At 41.6% G+C, this 18131-nt stretch overlaps 2 protein-coding genes across 7 annotated transcripts in view; one reads left to right on the forward strand and one right to left on the reverse strand.

Moving 5' to 3' along the window:
• The window catches only part of LOC137250972 (oocyte zinc finger protein XlCOF6-like), a 156189-nt gene that overhangs the window by 115936 nt on the left and 22122 nt on the right, over positions 1–18131 (forward strand). The window contains exon 10 of one of the 4 annotated variants that reach the window (XM_067784772.1): positions 12750–12768. The exons of the other annotated variants lie outside the window; for them this stretch is intronic. The gene's annotated coding sequence lies outside the window, so the exon portion shown is untranslated. Of the gene's footprint in view, positions 1–12749; positions 12769–18131 lie in introns of those variants that run through there. 4 annotated transcript variants of the gene reach the window in all.
• Positions 1–18131, reverse strand: part of LOC137250973 (zinc finger protein 260-like) — a 70221-nt gene that overhangs the window by 22874 nt on the left and 29216 nt on the right. The window lies entirely within an intron of this gene.

An 18131-nucleotide genomic window follows, 5' to 3' on the forward strand; every position in this document is an offset into this window, starting at 1 on the left:
CCTTCTACTACCGTATAAGTTCTTACAAACAAGCATTTCTTTAAATGTTTTTGAAAAAAAAAACCTAAAGTAAGCGTGCTGTAATAAATATGTCATCATTGTGGATAAAACAAATGTGATATCTTATCCGTCAACTGCCTGACAGAATAGTAGTAGTAGTAGTGATTTATTTATTTTCTTTCAACTAGAAATTACAAATGTAAAGCAAAATTAATTAAACTATAAATATAGAAAAAGAAATAAAGATACCAGACAATAACAATAACTGTTGTGTGTCTTAATATCACTTATAAATAAACAACTCGTTTAGGAAAATTCGTTGATAATAAGTTCTCTATATTTAAGGCAATTTCTTATATAAACAAAGAGTGAATTATATTTATAACCATTAAGGATATTTACCACCTTCTGCAGATCTAAAACTTTCTCACCAAAACAATTAAACCGTATGTCTTTATATATAGGACATATCACAATGAAGTGATAGGTGTCTTCAGCTACACATAAATTACACATAGAACGGTTTTTGGAAAAAATTTTTTTAAAACATTAAGCATTAAGATTTAGCAAGCCACCCCTTGCTCGGAATATCAGACTTATGGCGTATGCAGAATACTCATCGTTAAAATAGGTAGAGTACATAGGGAGCAAGTCGGAGTAAAGATCATGTGACAACTGAAAAGAACTATCGGCATATTCTGCAAACTCTTTTTGAATCAATTTCTCTAGTAAAATTGGTATGCTCATATTAAGCGATGCGGAAGAAAAGTCAGACAGAGGCACCATGTCGACACTTTCATAAACGTTTCTCCACTTTTTGACTCAGTACGACCCTTGTCTCACTGCCTCCTCTGCTACAACTCGGGGCAGTCTATTTGCGGCCAAACTTAAACAGCGCGCAATATAAAGCATGTGAATGCATAAGGTGTGACTGAATAGCGACGATAAACCTGATTCAAGGTGTAACATATATTTTGGTGTATTAGCTGGTAAAAAAATTTACTTTTTTAAAAAGCGAGAAAGTTTCTCTACGCATTCAAACTTATCAACACCCCAGACTTGCGCACCATAAAACATAATGGACCTACATGCTGCCTCGAAAATTTTCATCTTATTTGAGATACAAATGCGAGGGTTATTTATGTATTTTGACCAGGTAGCATTTATCGTTGTTTTAACCTCAGCTAGTTTTGCCTCGAGGTGCCTTGTAATATTCAATATGGCTTCTTTTTAGCATTTTGGCAGAACTTTGACAGGGTGTTCAATATGGCGGCGTATAGGGCCGGCCATCTTCAACGGGCTATATTCAGCGGATACAGAATGCGACAGCGATAGTCAATTAAAAGTCAGCTATGGAATCGTAACATATGATCACGGATGAAAACTATTTTCACTCAAGGGATACAAATTAGGATATTCAACTATTTAAAAAAATAATAATATATTATGGAAATAGTGAGTACGCGTTGTCCCTAGTTCACATATTTCATTAATCGGATACACCATTTCGGAGGTATTGTGTTTGAAAAAACGGCATTCGATCACGGATGGTATGTTACGATTCGGCCCCAGGTGATCCATCCTATTTGTAATTTTGACGTATGCAGAAGTTATCACACTTGTCTTATCCACAATGCATATCATAACCGCTGTCATAGCGCATTAAACAAACCTCCTGTTCCAATGAACAGTGATCCAGATACCGATAAAAATTTAACATGCAAATGCAAAAACAAATTGATCCATATGGATCACATTGTTGTAGCATTTGAATTTTAAATTTCTATCCGTTTCTGGTCACGTTTCATTGGAAGCCAACAAAAGTGTGATAGACAGTTGAACATGATTCTCTTGTCAGGGACTATTATGTCAAATAAATGTAAACAAATGAATTAACCCTATGTTTTGAATGCAGCATTTTATCACTAATGTTCTGTTTGCATTTTACCTTGTATGCCAGCATATGAAAAGAAGATGAGAATTTCAAAAGCCGACTGTACTTATTTGAATAAAACAAACACACAAGTTCCAGTTGTCAGTCTCGTGATTAAAACATGAGGTATAACCCATAGTGCAATAACAAAGGTGCTATCAACAACATAGCCTCACTTCTTCGGCAGCAATATTTCCCAGTATTTGATGTATATTGGAACGATTTTCCGTCATCCCTTGTCAAATTTGGTTTTGAGACAAACCGGTTTCGGCGTTGTGCCATCATCAGTGTCGATTTTCGTTCTGATCTGTTGTTGTCGTTTGTCCTGTATTTATAGTTCGTAGGTATATGAGCAGGTATTGTCAAATTGATGCTTGGTTATATTTAGTTATGTGTATGTGCTGTGTGTTCATTCAGAACCGAGGGTGGTTTACTAATCGATTTGTGTGACTGGCTGGGGTAGGTAGAAATCTGTGATTTTAGTCGTTTGACCTTCTTTGTCGGTTTTTTGTTTTGGTGTGTTAATTGTTTTGTGTTTATTTGTTGTTGTGTGTTTGTCTGTTGTACAAGATATGCCAGTATTTACTTGTAATACGAAAGTAATAAATTTTGATTTCTTAATTTTTCGTGCAGGTCTCTTCAGGAAATAAGTTTTCTGATCAATTTTACCTATAATGTTTTGGGGAATACAAAGTTACGTTAATCTTTATGTTTAAAAAATTCTGGTAGCGGCTTATATAGTTATTATATTTCTAAAGGTAATAATGATAAAACAACCCTTTAAATTATACATGCCGAACTTGTCAGAATAAGGGAAAACGAAAAAAGGATGAGAAATAAAAGGAAAAATAAACAAAAGAAAATATTCAAATTTATTTTTGTTTGAGAAAAAACATAAATATGCATGTAATAACTATATGACAATATTTTCTCTTATATTTTTTGTCGTCCTCCCTCTAAATACGGTTTCAGTACTTGTGTAAGTGTGTAAACCATGATACAAAAAAGAAGGTAGTTCCACTCAAAATTTTTTGACGTATTTGGGGATTTTTGAAGTTTCATAATGTTTGTTGTTTTGCCAGAAGCGTTGCCATACCGTTACTGTTTAAGGCGAAATTGTGGTTTTTCGGGATGGAAAATTCCTTTGGGATGAAAACGCAATGGTCATCTGAGACAATAATAATATGCTTTAGCACGATTTATGTGCATACATATCAATTGAGAATACAGTAAAACATGCAATTTTATTGAAAAATAGTGCATAATGACTCTTGCATTGGTTAATGACTCATATCTTTATGGCAGCTTGACCCCTAGACAGAAAAAAATACATGAAAAATCCTATTGTTCTAGCATGGCCTCTACAGCTAAGCATCATGCCCCTACAGTGAATATTTCTCAAGGCATGTTGAGAAAAGTTGTACCTCCAAAGTCTGCACATCTATTTCAATGCTAAAAGGGCACAGAATGTGTATAGGCGGGGTTGCCCCAAGGTGACCTCTGGTACAACGGGCAAAAACACTCATAATTAGTAGCTAACCTGCAGAGCTACAGGGTAATGTTCTCCCTAAAAAAAGAACTAACGATTCCCTCCTAAAGCGCAACGCTTGAATTATACAATAAATAAAAATAAATAAAAAATGTGGACCTGTGGCCAATTTATCAAGAAATTGCGGTGTCGGTTTATAAGGACCTTTGAGCAAGCAATTGATCAACGTGTATGTTTGTTCTGTGCAAACGTACGGGCTGTTGTTGTTGTTGTAGCAATGTTTCGCCCCACCTAATAGCTGCGACCGATCACAAATTGTCATCAATATCGTCTAACGCGAGTCCAAGGAAACTTGCTGTTTCGACAGGGGTGGACCATAATGAAAGGGGTGTTAGAAGCGTTGGTTCCACATTACAATTAAAGAGATGGTTGGTGTTATGTGGGGACACATTGCAAGCGGGGCATACATTTTGTATGTCGAGGTTGATTCTGGATATGTAAGAGTTTAACCTGTTACAGTATCCAGAACGAAGTTGAGCCAGAGTGACCCGCGTTTCCCTGGGGAGTATGCGTTCCTCTTCCGCAAGTTTTGGGTACTGTTCCCCGAGTACTGGATTCACCGGGCAATTCCCGGCATAAAAGGTCCGACGCCTGTTTGTGGAGTTCACCAAGGACCTGCTTGTGTTTGCTTCATACGGCTGAGTTCTCAGGTGCCGTATTTCCTCAAAATGCTTACGAAGATGACTCCTTAAGTCCCTAGGCGGTGCTGGCTCATCAATCAGATGGCTGTTGGGATGCCCAGGTTTCTGGGTATTCAACAGGAACTGTTTGGTTAGCATCTCATTTCTCTCCCTGATGGGGAGTATTCTCGACTCATTATGTAGATGTTGTTCTGGGTACATAAGAAGACAGCCCGTGGCGGTTCTGAGCGCAGTATTTTGGCAGGCCTGTCGCTTCTTCCAGTGGGTAGTTTTTAGGCTTGGCGACCATTTAGGGGACGCGTAGCACGCAAACGGCTGGCCAATTGCTTTGTATGTGGTAATAAGCGTTTCTTTGTCTTTTCCCCAAGTACTGCCAGCAAGGGATTTGAGGATTTTATTACGGCTCTGGATTTTCGGAACAATTGCGGCTGTGTGCTCACCAAAATTTAGACCCTGTCAAACGTCACACCCAAGATTTTGGGGTGTAGGACAGTCGGTAGCGTAGTGCCATCGACGTGGATGTTCAAAATTGTCGACATTTGGGACGTCCAAGTTGTAAATAGGGTCGCGGATGATTTAGTCGGTGATAATGCCAGGTTTCGCGGGCGAAAAAACTGGAGAGATCAGGGAGGTAGCCGTTTATTCTGTTGCAAAGCTCATCGATCTTTGGGCCCGTGCCTGTGGCCATTATTGTGCAGTCATCGGCGTAAGAAACAATAGTAACTCCTTCTGGTGGCGAAGGTAGTTTTGATATGTAAAAATTAAACAAAAGTAAGGATAGGACACCACCCTGAGGCACCCCTTGTTTAATTCTTCTTGGCTTTGATATTTCTTTTCTGAATTGCACCGATGCCTGCCGACCACCAACAACAACAACAACAACGACCACCCAGATAATTTGCGGTCCACCTTTTAAGACATGGGGAAAGGGTAGAACCTTCCAGGTCGTGCAGTAACGAGCAATGGTTGACCGTATCAAAAGCTTTTGATAGGTCTAGCGCTACGAGTACTGTTCTATGGTGGGGGTTTTGATTTAAACCGCAATTTATATGGGTGCTGATGGATCGAGCTGTCTTATAAGGTCACGTTCTCTCGCTAAACTTGCGGCCTCTGCCGGGAAGTGGCGCCGAATTTCGAGAATTCTAACGGCGGGAATGAAACGAGCCGAGGCGGATTCAATGACCCCTTGGCGGGCATCAGTTGGGATAGGGAGGGCAGCAAAGCAGTTGTCTGTAAAGGATTTGTATTCGTCCCACTTTCCTTTTTTAAAGTTAATGAAAATGCGTTTTTCTGCGACGACGAAGTCGGCGGGACGCTCGAGCGAAATAAGTATAGGCAGGTGGTCGGATGCCAATGTTACCATCGGCTGCCAGTTGACGCAGTTTACGAGTTCTGCGCTCACGATTGAAATATCCGTGACAGCTGTGACAGCTGTGACAGCTTCCTACCATACGTGTGGGGCGTCTCCGTTTTTAGTGCAGAACGTCGTTTCTTCTATTTGATCCGCTAACATCTCACCCCTACTGTCCACCCGCAAGTTTGAATGCCATAGATCGTGATGGGCATTGAAATCGCCTAAGATAATGCGATTGTTTCCATTGAGTACGCCGCTGATATCAAGGCGGTATGCACTAGGGCAACAGGTGACAGGAGGGATGTAGATGTTGATGATTTCTAGATTTGCATCGCTCGACCGGACAGCAAATCCTTGACGTTCTAAGACACTGTCCCTGCGGTCGATGTTGGGATCAAATATATGATATTGCACAGTGTGGTGTATGATAAGCGCGAGGCCGCCTCCATTTCCGCTCTCGCGATCTTTTCTGTGGACATTATACCCAGAACAGGTCTGCAATGCAGATCTTGCTGTGAGTTTAGTCTCTTGAATCGCAGCAATGCGGATGTTGTGCCGCTTCATGAAATCGACTATCTCCGTAATCTTCCCAGTTAATCCATTACAGTTTAACTGCAGAATTCTGAAGTGCATAGGGGGAGACTTCGTCACTCTGGGAGTAAGTGACGGGTGACTACGCCTGGGTTGTGGAAGGCCAGAACGCGATTACCGTTGAGGCCCTCGGACTAGACGTCCTTGGGTAGGCATTGGGGTACCCGGTGTATTTGGGTATGCGGCCTGGCAACATGGCGCAATGAAACCCGTCGGGGGGTTCGCGGAGACCAGAACATCTAGGAAAGTCGCACCGTCCATGGCAGGAGCTGCATTGGGCGGATGCCGCAAACGTATATATTCTGTACTGGCAAACGGTGCAAAGGGAGGTAGGGACTAAGAGTCTGTTTCCCTGACCTACACAATTGCTGTCGGAAAAGAGGGGGGAAGAAGACGGGGGCAGGGGCTAATGCTCGGCATTGCTCCCGGCTCTACTACGGAGATTTTAGGTATGAGTGGGAGCAGCCGTGTGAGTTGGTCGCGCCGTGGGGCGCGAGCAACAGCTAGTACTTGTTGTGGCTTGCTGAGCAGCGGGGCTGTTGGAAGGTAGCGGGGGGCGCTAAAGCGCAGACTACGGGACGTCCTAGGACGTGAACAGCAATGAGCCACAAAAGATTTATAGAAGTTACGTGGACGTCTGGTTTTGGGGTCTAGCCCAGAACAACCTGTCCGATGCAACCATCCCTTACACGAGACACACTGACAAGAGTATGCCCGTCCTAAAAATATTCTTTTCCGGCAGATGCAGCAAAACCATTTCTCAGGACCGGGCTCAGTAGACGGACCCGGATTGGGTTCGATACCTTCCTGGAGCAAGAGAATATGGAGCAGTTCCGCTGCAAGGAGCTGCTGGGAGGAGAACAATTTGTGGGAGGGACGCAACAAATTAAATGGGGTTACAATGAAATGGCAGTCCTTGGTCGGGAAAATCCCGAGTCGCTCCGGTACATAGAACCGACGGCCTTGGGAACGTACGGGCTATATTCCCTTGCTTTGCATACTTCGATCCATGTTTCTTCCACCAAAACAAATTTCGGGAGCTCGAAAACTCATTAAAAACCTTCTTTTCTAGGCTGATATTTGGTATTAAAATATTTCCAAGGCTTGGCGCTCATTGTTTTTTCTTTTTTATTTAAAATAACTATGAAAGTAATTCAGTCGTATTCGTTAATATTAAATCCATCAAAATTAGAAAAATTCGTAACATTTTTCAATCTGGTAGCTTGTTTTTGGTGAAATTGTCATTGTCCCCGCAAAAGTCAAGTGGCTAACGTCACACTAAATGGAACTACCTCCATTTTTTTTATCATGGTGTAAACTATATTTCAAAAAACTAACGAAATACAACCTAGTTCAGAAAAAACAAACGAGCCAGTTTGTATTTCGATAGGTTTTTTTTTTGATATTCGGCCGTTTTTTCTCTATTTTTTCTGACAAATGAAAATTATGTTTTTGGTTTGAAAAAATTGTGCATAAAAACACAACTAAAATCAACTCTCATGTGAAAAAGTGAACTATCACAGACTGAAATAATTTTCTCATGTTATTTGCATTGTTTTTATTGGTAAAAATGAAATTTAAAACATAAACAAAAACATGCCAAACTCACAAATTTTGGGGGAATAGTGGTCTCGCTTTCTCATGGTAGAAATTGTTTTTGTATTTGTTCCTATAAAGTTTCGTCAAAGAGCCGTCACTCGATACTTTGGCAACAACAAAGCCACCAATTCATACCGAATGTTTTCTCAAAGAATTGATTGGATAACGGTTGGTTGTACAGGTATAAAGGAATCGAGATAGATATAGACTTCCATATATCAAAATCATCAGGATCGAAAAAAAATTTGATTGAGCCATGTCCGTCCGTCCGTTAACACGATAACTTGAGTAAATTTTGAGGTATCTTGATGAAATTTAGTATGTAGGTTCCTGAGCACTCATCTCAGATCGCTATTTAAAATGAACGACATCGGACTATAACCACGCCCACTTTTACGATATCGAAAATTTCGAAAAACCGAAATAGTGCGATAATTCATTACCAAAGAAGGATAAAGGGATGAAACTTGGTAGGTGAGTTGAACTTATGACGCAGAATATAAAATTAGTAAAATTTTTGACAATGGGCGTGGCACCGCCCACTTTTAAAAGAAGGTAATTTAAAACTTTTACAAGCTGTAATTTGGCAGTCGTTGAAGATATCATGATGAACTTTGGCAGGAACGTTACTCCTATTACTATATGTATGCTTAATAAAAATTAGCAAAATCGGAGAACGACCACGCCCACTTTTGAAAAAAAATAATTTTTAAGTCAAATTTTAACAAAAAATTTAATATCTTTACAGTATATAAGTAAATTATGTCAACATTCAACTCCAGTAATGATATGGTGCAGCAAAATACAAAAACAAAAGAAAATTTCAAAATGGGCGTGGCTCCGCCCTTTTCATTTAATTTGTCTAGGCTACTTTTAATGCCATAAGTCGAACAAAAATTTACCAATCCTTGTGAAATTTGGTAGGGGCTTAGATTCTAGGACAATAACTGTTTTCTGCGAAAAAGGGTGAAATCGGTTGAAGCCATGCCCAGTTTTTATACACAGTCGACCGTCTGTCCTTCCGCATGGCCCTTAACATGATAACTTGAGCAAAAATCGACATATCTTTACTGAACTTAGTTCACGTACTTATCTGAACTCACTTTATCTTGGTATAAAAAATTAACAAAATCCGACTATGACCACGCCCACTTTTTCGATACCGAAAATTACGAAAAATGGAAAAAATGCCATAATTCTATACCAAATACGAAAAGAGGGATGAAACATGGTAATTGGATTGGTTTATTGACGCAAAATATAACTTTAGAAAAAAACTTTGTAAAATGTCACACCTACCATATTACGTACAAGAAAATGAAAAAGTTCTGCAGGGCGAAATAAAAAGCCCTTTAAATCTTGGCAGGAATACTGTTCGTGGTATTACATATATAAATAAATTAGCGGTATCCAACAGATGATGTTCTGGATCACCCTGGCCCACATTTTGGTCGATATCTGGAAAACGCCTTCACATATACAACTACCACCACTCCCTTTTAAAACCCTCATTAGTACCTTTAATTTGATACCCATATCGTAAACACATATTCTAGAGTCACCCCTGGTCCACCTTTATGGCGATATCTCGAAAAGGCGTCCACCTATAGAACTAAGGCCCACTCCCTTTTAAAATACTCATTAACACCTTTCGTTTGATACACATGCCACGAAAATGTATAGAAGGCATTTTTATAAACACATTTGATAAAAAAACCAGCGTCTACCTTGAGAAAACATCGAGTAATTTGCCAAAGTATCGAGTGACGGTTCTTAACAAATAAAAACTCTTTGGTTTCGTTAGTTTTTCTAGGTACATATGTAGGTATATATGACACTACTTTATTTTGTCTTGGATTCCAAGCTATAAAGCTGACGAAACTTTATCCGAACTTCAAAATACAAAAACAGTTTCTACCATGATAAAGCGAGACCACTATTCCCCAAAATTACTGAGTTTGACATGTTTTTGTTTACGTTTTAAATTTTATTTTTTTTATTAGGTTAGGTTGAACTGGCCGGTCCATGAGGACCTCACATAGACTGAATAAGTCCGTAGTGTTACCAGAAGTATGTTTTAACGACCAAACTGAAAAACCCTACCAATAACCAGGACCTATGTTATAAAATAACTCCGTCCTCTTGGCAAATACTAGAAGCTTCCTAGGACTTAAGCCACTTGCTGCTTCTAGATCTGACAACTGTATCACTCCTAATAGCTGGAATCTTAGCCTGGTAAGCGCAGGGCACGAGCACAGAACGTGCTCGATCGTTTCCTCCTCCAGCCCGCACTTCCTACATCTGATATAAATGACCAAGCCTAATTTAAGGGCATGTGACGCCAGAAGGCAGTGTCCAGTCAGAATACCCGTCATGAGTCTACAGTCCTCTCTTTTTAATGATAGAAGCAACTTTGTTAGTCTAAGGTTGTAAGACTTACACATAATCTTCAACACTTTACAGTCACGCGCTTGAACCCACGCCTTTCCTGATTGGTCGATCACGTGTACCTCTCGCCTCCGCTTAATCTCGCCCAGTCTTATTCGGACGTCTACGGAGCAAGCTTCAAGGGATGTGCCCTTTTTAGCTAGTTCATGCGCTTTTTCATTCCCATCTATTCCCATATGCCCTGGGACCCAATATAGATGTATGCTTCTCCCTGTCCCGATTCTCTCTAGGGACTGCTTACACTCTAACACGCATTTAGATGCTGTGCCATGCGAGATTATTGCCTTAATTGCTGCTTGACTGTCAATATAAAAGTTAACATGGTCGCAGCTTAAGCTATTATCTTCCAGGGTTTCTACTGCTTTGGTTACGGCTACTATTTCGGCTTTGAAAACGCTACAGTAATCCGGCAGCCTGTAGGATCTGTTTATTTTGGGATCAGCACAGTACACCGCAGACCCTACTCCTTCCACTACTTTGGAACCATCTGTGTACACATGTACCGCCTCTTTCGCCATTTGAGCACCCTTGCGCCAACCGTCTACCTCTATTGTGGCCTTAAGATCGCCCTCGAAGCGCAGATAGGGAATCAGGTAGTATGTTCGTCTTGTGATTGATGACGCTATACTACTATGGCCGTATGGTTGGCGCTCAAGCTGCCCCGAGGCACCGAGCCTGGTTGCAGTTGTTAACGCTATGTTCTTTGCTACGAGGTCTACAGGTGGAATGTGCAGAATGGCATACGGTGCAGCTGTCGGGGTTGTTTTCAGGGCTGCCGTAATGCTAAGCATTGATAGTCTGCATACCCCCTCTAATTTTTTGAGGTATGTTGTTTTTTGTGTGGCTTTCCACCATAGTATAGAATAGGGCTTACAGTGGCTGTAAAAACCCAATGAGAAAGAGAGGGCGATAAGCCCCACGTACACCCGAGCATTTTTTTACATGCATAAAGTGCCGTTGAAGCCTTCTTCACCCTCTCCTCCACGTAAGCTTCCATTACAGCTTACATTAACATATTTAACAATAAAAACAATGCAAATAACATAAAAACAAAATTTTCGTTTATCAGAAAAAATAAACGAAAACGTCTGAATGTCAAAAAAACCTATCGAAATACAAACTGGCTCGATTGTTTTTAATGAACTAGGTTGTATTTTTCTTGTATTTCGTTAGTTTTTTGAAATATAGTTTACACCATGGTATAAAAAAGACGTATTTGAGGATTTTTGAAGTTTTATAATCTTTGTTGTTTTGCTAGAAGCGTTGCCATACCGTTACTGTTTAAAGCGAAATTGTGGTTTTTTGGGATGGAAATTTTCTTCAGGATGAAAACGGATTTGGTCATCTGAGACAATAATAATATGTTTTAGCACGATTTATGTGCATACATTTCGATTGAGAATACAGTAAAACATGCATATTTATTGAAAAATAGTGGATAATGACTCATATCTTTATGGAAGCTGGACCCCTAGACAGAAAAACATACACGAAAAATCCTGCTGTTCTAGCATGGCCCTATTATCATGTCTCTGGATATTTCTCGAGGTATGTTGAGAAAAAGTGTACCTCCGAAGTCTGCAGTGAATGGTAGGTGTTTAATTTGTTACGTTTGTGGGACGAAACTGTCATTGTCCCCGCAAAAGTTAAGTGGCTAACGTCACACTAAATGGAACTACCTCCATTTTTTGTATCATGGGTAGAATCATGGTATAAAAGAGAAAGTGGTTCCACTCAAAATTTTTTACCTATTTGGGGACTTTTGAAGTTTCATAATGTTTGTTGTTTTGCTAGAAGCGTTGCCATGCCGTTACTGTTACTTGCCCCAAGGTGACCCCTGCTACGAAGGGCAAAGGAAAGCTTACATCTAGTGGCTAACCTGCAACACAACAGGGAAAGGTTCTCTAAAAAATGGTTTAACAATTCCTTGTTCCAGCGCTACACTTGAATTAAGCGATAAATAAAAAAGTAAAAAATGTGGACTTGTAGCAAATTTATCACCATTTAATATCATAAAAATTGTATTTAAGTATGGTAAACTCTTTAGAAAACGCGGTGTTGGTTTATAAAGACATCATTTGGTCAAGCAATTGACAAAGGTAAATGTTTTGTCAAAATATTTTGAGCAAACAAGCGAACCCTACGACTGTATTCCCTTGGCTGCTTTGCATACTTCGATCCATGTTTCTTCCACCACAAGAGTTTTCGGGAGATTGAAAAACTTATTAAATACCTTCTTTTCTAGGCTAATATTTCGTATTGAAATATTTTCAACTCACGCGGCTCATTTTTTCTTTTCTATTTAAAAGAAGTATGAAAGAAATTGAGTTGTATCCGTTAATATGAAATCCATCAAAATTAGAAAAATTCATAACATTTTTTAGTGTGGTAGCTTATTTTGATGAAATTGTCATTGTTCCCCGCAAAGTCAAGTGGCTAACAGCACATTAAATGGAACTACCTCCATTTTTTTATCATGGTTTACACACATACACCGGTACTGAAACCGTATTAGAAGGGAGGGCGACAAAAAATATAAAATAAAATAAAGGAAAAATACAGAGAAAATAAAGTAGTGTCATATAGGTAATACGTATAAGCAATTGAGAAATTTTTAAATTCTTATCATTGCAGAAAAACGTCAATGTCAGAAACGGTTATACAGTTGTTTCACTTAATGATTTTGGTCGCCATATTAACCATTTGACTTTTACTGGCATTTTGAGATCTGATATAAAATCGCGATACCAGAGTGGGTTGCAGTTTTTTTATTGTTTCCTGAGGGATATTTCCCAACGGGACACATATTGCCGGGTCCTAGGCAACCATCAATTTGGAGCCCCTTTTTTCACGCCCGTTCCCTTCTTTTTTCGATTAAAAAATGCAAACTATGTCTTTCATACAAATTTTATTGTCACAATGTAATAATAGCCGTGTTTTTTAACACGCGTATATCCGTTTACGCTTAAACTTTATATTGACTGCTAAGGGACAAACTATAAATACACCTCTGAAATTGCTGCGCATAAATTTTGTCCTACTAAATTTCAATACGCATTATACTCAGATGTAACTGAAATATATGTCTTTGTGTCACCCTCTACACTAATTCTATGTATTCTATGTGTGTCCACAATTCATCGCAACTGATTCAGCTATATGTTATACCCTATGGCCATCAGAGCGTTGCGTCTCCGCTTTTCGGTACACCCTGTTGCTGTAGCTAGTTGTTTAACCACAGCCGCTAGATGGGTCTCCTAAGCATTATCTAAGCGAAGATACGCGTATTTTTACACGCGCAAACGAAACGTATACGCGCGTGTTAAAAAACACGGCTAATGTCAATAAAATTACTATCCGCATTTTAAACATGCCGTTTTCTACATTTGTTTTCGGCAAATTCATCAATTATATCATCAATATCAATTTTGTTCAATAAATCTAACTCAATGCAAAGTATACCTAACATCTCGAGTCGCTGTTGTTGTTGTTGTTGTAGCAATGCTCGCCCCACCTAATAGCCGCGACCGATCACAAATTGTTATCAATATCCTCTAACGGGAGTCCAAGGAAACTTGCCGTTTCAACAGGGGTGGACCATAAGGAAAGGGGTGTTAGAGGCGTTGGTTCCACATTACAATTAAAGAGATGGTTGGTGTCATGTGGGGACACATTGCAAGCGGGGCATACATTCTGTATGTCGGGGTTAATTCTGGATAGGTAAGAGTTTAACCTGTTACAGTATCCAGAACGAAGTTGAGCAAGAGTGACACGCGTTTCCCTGGGGAGTATGCGTTCCTCTTCCGCGAGTTTTGGATACTTTTCTTTAAGTACTGGATTCACCGGGCAATTCAACAGGAACTGTTTGGTCAGCATCTCATTTCTCTCCCTGATGGGGAGTATTCTCGCCTCATTATGCAGATGGTGTTCTGGGGACATAAGAAGACAGCCCGTGGCGATTTTGAGAGCAGTATTTTGGCAGGCCTGTAGTTTCTTCCAATGGGTAGTTTTTAGGCTTGGCGACCATATGGGTGACGCGTAGCACGTAATCGGCTGGCTAATTGCTTTGTATGTAGTCATGAGCGTTTCTTTATCTTTTCCCCAGGTACTGCCAGCGAGGGATTTGAGGATTTTGTTACGGCTCTGAATTCTCGGAACAATTGCGGCTGCGTGCTCACCAAAATGTAGATCCTGATCAAACGTCACACCCAAGATTTTGGGGTGTAGGGCAGTCGGTAGCGTAGTGCCATCGACGTGGATGTTCAAAATGGTCGACATTTGGGAAGTCCATGTTGTAAATAAGGTCGCGGAAGATTTAGTCGGTGATAATGCCAGGTTTCGCGAGGCGAAAAAACTGGAGAGATCAGGGAGGTAGCCGTTTATTTTATTGCATAGCGCATCGATCTTTGGGCCTGGGCCTGTGGCCATTATTGTGCAGTCATCGGCGTAGGAAACGATTGTGACTCCTTCCGGTGGTGAAGGTAGCTTAGATATGTAAAAATTAAACAAAAGTGGGGATAGGACACCACCTTGTGGCACCCCTTGCTTAATTCTCCTTGGTTTTGATGTTTCGTTTCTAAATTGCACAGATGCTTGCCGTCCACCTTTTAAGACATGGGGGAAGGGTAGACCCTTCCAGGTCTTGCAGTAACGAGCCATGGTTGACCGTATCAAAAGCTTTTGATAGGTCTAGCGCTACGAGTACTGTTCTATGGTGGGGGTATTGATTTAAACCGCAATTTATCTGGGTGCTAATGGCATTTAGCGCGGTGGTAGTGCTATGGAGTTTTCTGAAGCCATGCTGATGAGGGGCTAGCTGCAAATTTGCTTGGAAATAAGGGAGCAAAATGGCTTCAAGCGTCTTTGCTACTGGCGATAGGAGATATATCGGACGATACGACTCACCTATGTCAGCTGGTTTCCCAGGCTTTAGTAGCGGGACCACCTTGGCCATTTTCCATTTCTCGGGTATGACAAAGGTGGAAAGAGACAGGTTGAAGACATGCGCTAAATATTTGAAACCCTCTTTCCCTAAGCTTTTAAGCATCGGCATGGCTATGCCGTCTGGGCCCACTGCCTTGGATGGTTTAGCGCGACCAATGGCGTATTCAACCTCTTTAGCGGTGATGGTGACGCGCTGAATTTGTGTTTACGTGCGTGTCTATTTGCTCTCCGTCTATCTTTGTCGACCGTAGGATGCATTATATATTGTCGGCAGAAAGCGCTCGCGCATTTTTCGCATCCGACAGCACTTTGTCGCCAAAGGCGATGGAAACTTTGTCTTTGTGCTTAGTCGGATTCGATAGGGACTTTACGGTGGACCAAAGCTTACCCACACCGGTAGAGAGATTACAACCTCTTAGGTGCTCCTCCCATTTCGCCCGATTGTGTTCGTCCACAAGCAATCTGATGCGTTGGTTTATATCCCTTATTTGGGGGTCGCCTGTATCAAGCTGTCTTATAAGGTTACGTTCTCTCGCAAAGTTTGCGGCCGGGAAGTGGGGCCGCATTTCGGGAATTCTCCCGGCGGGAATGAAACGTGCCGAGGCGGATTCCATGACCTTACGGAAGGCACGCCCCCCTTGGCGGGCATCAGTCGGGATAGGGAGGGCAGCAAAGCGGTTGTCTGTTAAAGAGTTATATTCTACCCACTTTCCTTTTTTGAAGTTTATGAAAGTGCGTTTTTCGGTGACGATGAAGTCGGCGGTACGCTCGAGCGAAATAAGTATGGGCAGGTGGTCGGATGCCAATGTTACCATCGGCTGCCAGTTGACGCAGTGTACGAGTTCTGCGCTCACGATTGAGATATCTGGCGAGCTGTGACAGCTTCCTACCATACGTGTGTGGGCGTCTCCGTTTATTGTGCAGAACGTCGTTTCTTCTATTTGATCCGCCAACATCTCACCCCTACTGTCCGCCCGCAAGTTTGAATTCCATAGATCATGATGGGCATTGAAATCGCCTAAGATAATGCGATTGTTGCCAGTGAGTAAGGCCCTGATATTAGGGTGGTATCCACTGGGGCAACAGGTGGCAGGAGGGATGTAGATGTTGATGATTTCTAGGTTTGCATCGCCTGACCGGACAGATAGGCCTTGACGTTCTAAGACATTGTCCCTGCGGTCGATGCCAGGATCAAATATATAATATTTCACAGAGTGGTGTATGATAAACGCGAGGCCGCCTCCATTTCCGCTCTCGCGGTCTTTCCTGTGGACATTATACCCAGAGCAGGTCTGCAATGCAGATCTTGCTGTAAGTTTAGTCTCTTGAATCGCAGCAATGCGGATGTTGTGCCGCTTCATGAAATCGACTATCTCCGTAATCTTCCCAGTTAGTCCATTACAGTTTAACTGCAGAATTCTGAAGTGCATAAGGGGAGACGCCGCCACTCTGGGGGTAAGTGATGGGTGACTACGCCTGGGTTGTGGAAGGCCAGGACGCAATTGCTGTTGTGGCCCTGGGACTGGGCGTCCTTGGGCAAGCATTGGGGTACCCGGATGATTTGGGTTTGCGACCTGGCAACATGGCGCGATGAAACCGGGGGTTGCCGTCGCGGAGACCAGAACATCTAGGAAAGTGGCACCACCCAAGGCAGGAGCTGCATTGGGCGGATGTCGCAAACATATATATTCTGTGCTGGCAGACGGTGCAAACGGAGGTATGGACTAAGAGTCTGTTTCCCTGACCTGCACGATTGCTGCCGGAAAAGAGGGGGGAGAAGACGGGGGCAGGGGCTGATGCTCAGCATTGCTACCAACTGTACTACGAAGGTAGTAGTTATGAGTGGTATCAGCTGTTTGAGTTGTTGGCGCCGTGGGGCGCGAGCAGCAGCGGGTACTTGTTGTGGCTTGCTGAGCAGCGGGGCTGCTGGAAGGTAGTGGGGGGGCTTAGGCGTAGACTACGGGGCGCCCTTGGGCGTGAACAGCAAGGAGCCACACAAGATTTATAAAAGTTACGTGGACGTCACGAGACACACTGAACAGAGTATGACCGTCCTAAAAAGATTCTTTTCCGGCAGATGCAGCAAAACCATTTCTCAGCACCGGGGTCAGGAGACGGACCCGGATTGGATTCGATGCCTTCCCGGAGTAAGAGAGTATGGAGCAGTCCTGCTGCAAGGAGCTGCTGGGAGGATGACAATTTGTGGGAGGGACGCAACAAAGTAAATGGGGTCACACTGAAATGACAGTCCTTAGTCGGGAAAAATCCCTTGTCGCTCCGGTACATAGAACCGACTGCCTTGGGAAGCGAAGTCGAGTCGCTCTTGTCGCGTTGTAGCTCTTTCAGCAGCTTTGATTCTTTTTAATTGCGAGAAGGATCGTTCGGCAGAACAAATTGTGATCATTAATGTTAAAAAAATCCGAGGAGTTATTTCTGTGTTAGGAAATACATCGGCTAATTGATCTTCCATTATAATCTTATACAAATGACTATGAGTTTTTTGTGCATCAGTGTATCTGGAGTTCACGTAACTTTGGAATTGTTCCATTTCAATGAAAATTTCTTCCAAATCTCTATAATAAAAATGAACTAAGCTATTTATAGCATGACGGTCTCGATCATTTAGAGAAAAGTTGATGAGAAATGCAAATCTCTCTGAAACTGTACGTAAGAATCAATGCATCTCAAGACATACCAAAAAGAAAATATGTGTTTGTTCAAATGAATGAATGACTGAATGAATGAATGCTACAACTGCTTGTATACGCCAAATCTTCAAGTGAAACTACTTTCAGTATTCATAATTTGGTTATAACTACCTTGTTGTATCAATGTCTACTAAAATGGTATTTCGCTAAAAATCGCTTTAGCGACGACGTCAAAATTACAAATAGAATGGATCACCTGATTTTCAAAGTGACTATCGTAGTCTCATCTTGCATCTCTTTCTATCACCCACTGGAGATAGCCGGCCGTAAACGTCGCCATATTGAACATCCTGTCAAAACGCTGCCAAAATGCCAAAAAGTAGCCATCTTGAACATCCAGTCAGGCAGTTGACGGATGAGATAT

The sequence above is a fragment of the Eurosta solidaginis genome, chromosome 4 (genome assembly GCF_040869045.1).
Source record: "Eurosta solidaginis isolate ZX-2024a chromosome 4, ASM4086904v1, whole genome shotgun sequence".
Classification (NCBI taxonomy): Eukaryota; Metazoa; Arthropoda; class Insecta; order Diptera; family Tephritidae; genus Eurosta; species Eurosta solidaginis.